This window comes from Quercus suber, unplaced genomic scaffold, assembly GCF_002906115.3.
Source record: "Quercus suber isolate HL8 unplaced genomic scaffold, Cork oak 2.0 scaffold_686, whole genome shotgun sequence".
Lineage (NCBI taxonomy): Eukaryota > Viridiplantae > Streptophyta > Magnoliopsida > Fagales > Fagaceae > Quercus > Quercus suber.
The window spans coordinates 166705-174609 of NW_027070127.1; the positions used below are offsets into that span (position 1 = coordinate 166705).

The 7905-nt window shown below is 31.3% G+C and overlaps 1 long non-coding RNA gene across 1 annotated transcript; it reads left to right on the plus strand.

Annotated features, from left to right (window-relative positions):
- The first annotated feature begins 1363 nt into the window (after positions 1–1363).
- Positions 1364–3504, plus strand: LOC136064424 (uncharacterized). The gene is made up of 2 exons (XR_010626037.1): positions 1364–1704; positions 3104–3504. It is a non-coding gene; the product is annotated as an uncharacterized LOC136064424 (long non-coding RNA).
- Positions 3505–7905: the final 4401 nt, after the last annotated feature.

Sequence of the window (7905 nt, forward strand, 5' to 3'; positions counted from 1 at the left end):
TTTGTGATGTTAAATGCTTGTGGTTTAAATCTCATCTCACACTCTCCCACAACCTATCAATAAAAAAAAGATTTAAAATTAAAATTAAAAATAAAATTCAGAATTTAATTTTTTTAATTGGAATGGATTGAATTGGCTTTTGAATTCAATTCAATTCAATTCATTTGTTTAAAAGACATAAATTGAAATAGAATTTTTTGAATGATTTTTTTTTTTTTTGGGACAATTCGATAGTTAGGGTGGGATTTGAAATTTTGAAGTATGTTTTTGCTAATAACAACATGATCAATTGAGTTACAAGACTCTTAGCAATAAATGTGTGAATAAAAATATGATATTTTTAGGACTTCGGTAAAAAGTGTAAATAAGGCTTATTGGCTTAATGTGTAGGAAAGTTACAACTGCAAAAAAATACAGTGGAAACAGATTTTCCTATATGGATTCTACATTCTGTTCTCTTGACCTCAAATAACTTTCAAATTGCTGATGCATATTTATTTTTCCTGAGTCTTAAGATCTGGATTGTCCTAAATATTGCAATTATAATTTTTGTTTTCCTCAATATTATGTGTTAAATAACAATTTATTTGACAAGCTACGGTGCAATTTTGCTTGTTTTAGAAGCATGGTAAATTTTGTATTATTATCATCTACTTTTCTTTGTATTAAACCTTAATCTGCATTTAGTTCCCTTCTTGACTTTGAATATTGTTCATTGCCAATACCCAGGCAATTAAAAGTTATAGAGACAAGATAAAGAGAGTGCTAATTGTTTTAACCTTTCAATGCCTTTAACTAAAGTGGAGTGGATACATTTCTTAAGTACGACTCAGATAACCAAATCTTTAAGACCTGTAAAAAATGGAGCAAAGTACTGAGGATGGTGGGATGAAGGGACCACTGGATGATAAGGGATTATTAGTATATTTCAGTAGCATATACTGCAAATGAAGCCATTCTTCTTAATTTTCAATTCTCATTCATCTTCTGTTAAATTTCTAGAAATGACAAAGCAAACACCAATGTGATGGTTCATTGTAATAAGCTTCTGCAAACATATTCAGTGCCAGGTTATTTGGGTTTTTGCATTACTGAGTGTCACTACAAATAAGTGGACCTATTTCTACCCTTGTTTTTCGAGGGTTTATTAAAATTTGTCCAAATAAATACTAAATATAACACGCGGGTGACTATTACTAGGCTTACTGAGAAACTTCAAAATAAGTCAACATATAACCCTTGAAATAAGTGCCAAAAAAAATGGCGGGTGACTATTACTAGGCTTACTGAAAACCTTCAAAATAAGTCAACATATAACCCTTGAAATAAGTGCTAAAAAAAAAAAAAATGGCAGGCACAAGTGCTAAAATTTGTAGATTTCCCAGTACCCCTTGAAAAAAGACTGTAAAACATTGGACTAATTTATTTCTAAGCAAGACTGAAAAATTTTGTATGAAAATTTTAGAGTATTTAGGTCCTCCCTGTCTTACTCTTTTTCATTTATTTTTCCACTTTTTCCTTAGATTGCTCTTTCTCTCTCTTGCGCTTGCTCTCTAAGTAGATCGCATTTTCTCTATGTGCGAAGGTGAATCACCAGAATGTGAGGAATCTCTGATCTGAGGAAGGAATTTTTCGACGAGGACAGCAGCGTCGACGAGAATTGTCATACTCTCTTTGTTACCACCTCCGGAAAATCTTCCAATGGTATATTTTTTTTTTTGGTAAAAATTAAGTTCGTATCTTGATCATACATAACGCAATCGTAGTGATTGAATATTGTGCATTGCTCTGTGCCTCAATCTTTTTTTTTTTTTTTTATTGATTGACTATGGAAATTAGGGTTCAATTTTGGTGTGTGATTTACTTATTTAGGGTTCAATTTTGGTGTGTGATTTTGTAGCTGAGTATTTTTACAATTCAACATTTCAACCTGCTATAGATGGAGTACCGATGTTATTGTTAAAATTCAATTCGACATTTCAATCATTTCATATAGGTTAGTAAAAATTCTAAGTCTTTTTGTAATTCTATATTCAATTAATTTAGCAGGTTGATGCGAAAGGAAATAATAAAATTGGATTGGCCAAGCTAGGATTGATTTTGGTTTTAGATTTGTGATTAATCGGGCTCTCTTGTGGTTGAGATTCATTCAATAGATATAGTGTCCAAGGAAACTGCAAGAACTTGTTGCGTTTGGTTTATATTGTATTTATTCATATTACATTGGTTGACTTCTTATGATATGATTGCTTTGCTCAAATGTTTATCATAAAATACTTTAGTTGAAAGATAGTGGGTTTAATCATTTCCCTTTATTTATGATTTCTTTTTGTTAACCCTTTTCCGAATCCATTTATTAGAACTTATATTAATTGTAAAAATTTCTATAATATTACAGAAGTTTTAGCTCAAACAATTTCAATGGAACATTACCTATGCAGCTTGGAATGTTGACCTCCTTACAACAGCTATGAGTTATATATATATATATATATATGTATGTATGTATGTATGTATGTATGTATGTTTGTCAATATTTGTCAAACATGAAGTAGCCTCTTCTTATTAGCTGTGTAGTATCATTATTTATCTATATTGTTTCAGGTACATTTATTAGAACTTATATTAATTGTAAAACTTTCTATAATGTTACAGAAGTTTTAGCTCAAACAATTTCAATAGAACATTACCTATGCAGCTTGGAATGTTGACCTCCTTACAACAGCTGTGAGTTATATATATATATATATATGTATGTTTGTCAATATTTGTCAAACATGAAGTAGCCTCTTCTTATTAGCTGTGTAGTATCATTATTTATCTATATTGTTTCAGGTACATTGATAGCAGTTGAGTGAGCTAGGAAGCCCTTCAAATTCTGTACTTTTATCTCTTTTTTATAGATTAGTATACAGTGGTTTTGAAACATGGAAATAGTTTGATTATGTTATTTTTAAATTCATTTATGGATTGATCTTTTCTTGTTCAAATGGGCATATGATAATGGCTTTATTGGAATGCTTCCAAATTTCTTGGGACTCTTACAGAACTGAAGGACTTGGATTGATCTCTCTATATATTTTGATTGATTTTCATTGATCAGGCAATCAACGAGAAGATACTCTCTTCATTATGGTGAACTCAGTGCACAAATCTTAACTGTGGATGCACAAAATTCTTTCAATGAAGGAGTCCTTATTCTTGTGACTGGATATTTTTTACTGGAAAGGATAGTTTGAGGCGCAAATTTGCTCAGAGTTTCTTCCTAGCACCTCAAGACAAAGGCTACTTTGTTTTAAATGATGCATTTAGATATGTTGACGATGAGATCCTAAGTTTCGTGAATGATGTTGGAGTGCCCCTTACTCCTGACCCTGGTGTGGATGACTAAATTTTCAGTTTAAATAAATCAAATAAGTAAAATAATTTCACAAGTGTGAATTTGTATTGATGAATATGTGGTATAATTCTCTGTAATTACAAAAGAGTGATCCTTTGATTCAATCTCCTTGAAAGATTTGTTGATTGGAGTTGTGGTAATGTGATTTTGATTTGAGCACCAAATATACTTCAATTTGGCTGAGGAATAGATCGGAGATCTTTGAAACAGAATTTCAATGAATCTCTGGCTATGAGCTTATTAGAAATTCTTTGTTCTTCACATTCTTTGTGTGTTTTTTGTTTTCTTCCCTTTTGAGGGTTTGTGGTGGAAGTTATTCGGTGCTTTAAAGGCTTGAATTCATAGAGCTGCACTAATTTGTGGTTTGTTGAGGTTTCTGGAGGCTTTCGAGCTTGATTCCAATGAACTTTGAGATCTAGGCAAGTAGTTTGGATATTTCTGCTTCAAATGTTCTTCGTATTTGAAGGTTTGTGGTGGAAGTTCACTGGGGCTTTAGAGGCTTAAATCTGTTGAGCTTCACCAATTTGGAGTTTCTAGAGGCTTTTGAGCTTGATTCTAGTGACCTTTAAGATATAGGAAGATGATTTGGATGATTTCTCTTCGAATGTTATTTGTATTCAAAGTTGAAGTTCTTGAAGTTCCTAAAGACTTCAGGGCTTGGTTCCAGCAGAGCGTCTGGACTTCTAAACTCAAGATCTCTTCTCCTAAGATGTCTTGGTCCCTTTGAATGCCTTAGGAAGGCTTCGATTTATAGGAGTTTGGGGGTGGGTGAGCGACACGTGGTGGAGTCTTATTGGTGACACATATCACAGCCTGATTGGTCCGCTTATATCATTGCTTACACATGCTGGACTGATTATGTCATCGCTTACACGTGTGAGGATGCTTATGTCATCGCTTGCATGCGCTGATGCGTGATTGGTTTTTGCACGACACTTGGCAAATTTCTGTTGGTTTTTGAGTAATGATAGCAAAACCTAGTAACAATACGTGGCGCTTTGTAATTAGCTGTATTTTGTAGACTTGGTAGTGTGACGTGTCAACTTGTGATAGGTCGATTGTGGTTTTTTTTTTTTTTTTAAATAAAATAAAATCTTATTTTGAGGGTAACAACAAATATGCAAGAAACGTGAACAAAATCCATACATGCAATCTTCAAGTTAAACAAGAAACCGAAAAAAGCCATAAAATGAAAATAAATAAATAAAAATTGATGTGGCACAATCCAAAGCATTCATGGATGGAGGGTTAAAGTGTAGAAACTTTATATGATGTAATATTTTAAAATTTGTAAAAATCCAAGAAAGCATTAGCCATATCTACGTACATCTGTGTATTACTTAGGCTATCGCAATATATTTTTCACTTAAATTTCTAACGCCTTTGTCAGGAACAACGTTTTGTTGCTGTGCTCCCGAGACATATAGCATTAATAGATTTGCTCTGATACCATTTGTAATGGTCAAAGAAAAGTATTCCCACATCTAGACTATTGTTATACCCCAAATTGTGTGGTTTTGATTATAGATTATTTGAGTGTGTGGTGTGTGCTAATCCCACATCAAATTTTACTAAGTGGATCTTGAGTTTATAAATGAGAACACAAGAAGGAGCCATAATTGCCATTCGACTAGCCCTTTTGGGGTATAAGTATCAATGTATCTAGTACTTTCCTCAAATTGTTATAATTTTAATGATGTATGTACCTCTTACCTCACATATTGTGGGTGTCATTTATTGTGTGAATTTTATGACAAAATCATTCAAATTCATGGAAACTGTCTCATGTTTTTAATTTTTATACATAGGTTGTTATTTACTATCAAATCAAGACAATAATTGATTTTTTTTTTAAAGGCAGGATTGATCTCAAATTGTTAATTTGACAATAAGGGGCTTTATTACCAATTTAGCTAACTAAAATCACAAAATCCCAAATGAATTGAATAGAATCTACAAAACAATGAACAAAAGAAATAAGTTTAAAGACTAACCCACATAATTGAATCTGAATTCAATTTATGTATTTGGAATCAGAGCTAACGTATTAGATTAAACTGGATTATGATTAATGTAAATTGACCAATAAAGATGCAAATGACAGAAAATTTTCTTCGGTTTCTATTTATTGAATTACGTACTCTTTTTACCAAAGTCGTAAAAATATCCTATTTTATTTCAACTCATGTCTTTTAAATAAATGAATTGAATTGAATAGTCAATCCAATCCATTCCAATTATAAAAAATTAAATTATGAATTTGAGGTTTAGTTTTTTAAAATATATATATATATATATAATAGATAGTGGAAAATGGAGAGTTCAAATTACAAATATGTAACATCACAAATGATGTATTATCACTAGCTATCACTTAAACACTCTAATTCATTTCTTTAGATTGACTCAATCAATTGCAATTTCATTCCAAATAGAGTATAAAAAGTTATTGATAGAGTATAAAGTGAAATACACAAAAAAGAAAAATGATTTATAAGATTTTCATTATTAACTCAAAACTTGTAACATATGACTAACAATAGTAACGGACATTATTTTTGGGCTGAGCTACGCTTTGAATTAATATGGGTCGAAGTAGTTATTTGAGTGCGTTGAGCAGGAAAAAGTCCTGAATTACAGTTAAGGCCCAATAACATATTAAACTAAAAGTTGTAATTATGGGTTTGGACTTTGGACCAGCACGCTCCCCAGCAATTACTTCTCATTTCTTTTAGAAAGTTCAAATGATTAAACAGAACTTTTGAGCAAATTGATGCGAAAACTAAAGTTACGTACATGTTCCTATCTTACATATAAAATTTGGATAAACTATTTATTTTTTTTTCCTTCTAAAGTTTGTATAAGATTTTGAATAAGCTAATTTCAATAGATTTTTTTTAAACAATAAGTAAGAATAAGAGGGCTTGAATCAAATTTTCTTTCAAGAGATCACTGGAAAATGTTACTGAGTTACAAATCTTTTGTGATATATCACTCATAAATATAATTTGGTGAAAATTAGCAAAATAAGGTAAAAGTTAATGGTGAAAATACAAAACACAGAAAGAAGTAATGCTACGGGGTCAAAGTTGGACCTTTTAACTTATCCACCCGTGGTTTCATTTTTGACACTTTACCCACTTGTCTTCCCTTTGTTACTACTCTGTAACCTACCTCCATTTCAGATGTTACTCTAACACATTTTTTATAAAAAAACAAAACCCAAAACAGATCAAACACTCCTCTCTCTCCCAAATGTTGTGTGGAGTTTGATTTGATTGATTCTTCACTCAATGAATATGCTTTTTCTTTTTCAATTGATGTCTTGCATGTTTAAACAGACAAACCCAATAGATCCACCACAACATTCCCAACACCAGCAACAACGAGATCTAAACCCAGCCAAAAACTCAAATCCAAACACACAAACCACCGTGAAAAATGGGATTTGAGGGAGCAATTCTAGATAGTTCCTACATTAACACACACCACCAATTTTCAAATACAGCATCAACAAGAATTTTTTTTTTTTTAAAAAATTGATAAAATTACGCTGTGAGTGGTCGCCCATGGCTAGGTTTGGGGTTTGGAGAGAGATTGTTGAAGAAGAACAGGTGTGAGTGGTTAGCCATTGATTTTTTTTTCTTTGAACAAATTAGTAACCATTGTGGTGAAAGAGAGACAACAAGGCAAATATATATTTGTGGAGGTTGATTTGACTTTGATTCTTCTGGGTTTATGTTTTCATGTTCAAGATTTGTGTGAATTGAGAGAAGGTCAATACCACTTTTTGATCTTGTTTCTCTTGTGTTTTTAGTTGTATTTTGATAGATCTGTGGTTTGCACTTTGATGGTATTGTTCATTTAATTTGTATTAGTTTTCTGGGTGTATGTTCTTCATGTTTGTGAATTGTGAGAAACTAGTACAATATTTTAATCTTGCTTTTCTTTTTTTTTCTTTTTTTTTTTTTTTTTTTTTTTTTGGAGGAGAGAGACATAAAATGGGTGTAAAAAGACTTATTTACCCTTTTTTTTTTTTTTTTTTTTACAAAGGTAGGTAACAAAGATTAAACAGAAGTAACTTAGGTGGGTAAAGTGTCAAAAATGAAACCGTGGGTGGGTAAGTTAAATTCGGGCTAAATCATAGGTGGTAATATGTAATTATCCAAAAAAAAAAAAATCATAAACACACTACAACAAATTGACTTTTTTCAAGGGTCAAAACCCTTAAAAAAAGTATTAAAAAACATTGAAAAAAATTATTTCAAGAGTTCAATTGACCCTTGATAACTTTCGAAACATATACCATCGAAAAAGAAATTTTAAAGGCCTTTATGGCCCTTAAAACAAGTGCTCTAATCATATTTTGAGGGTCAAGAGACCCTTAAATAACCTTTTACCAAGATTTAAAAGATTTATATTTACAACCCTTGATAAATAAGGTTATTTAAGGGGTCTCTTGACCCTCAAAATAAGATTTTATTTTATTTATAAAAAAAAAAAAA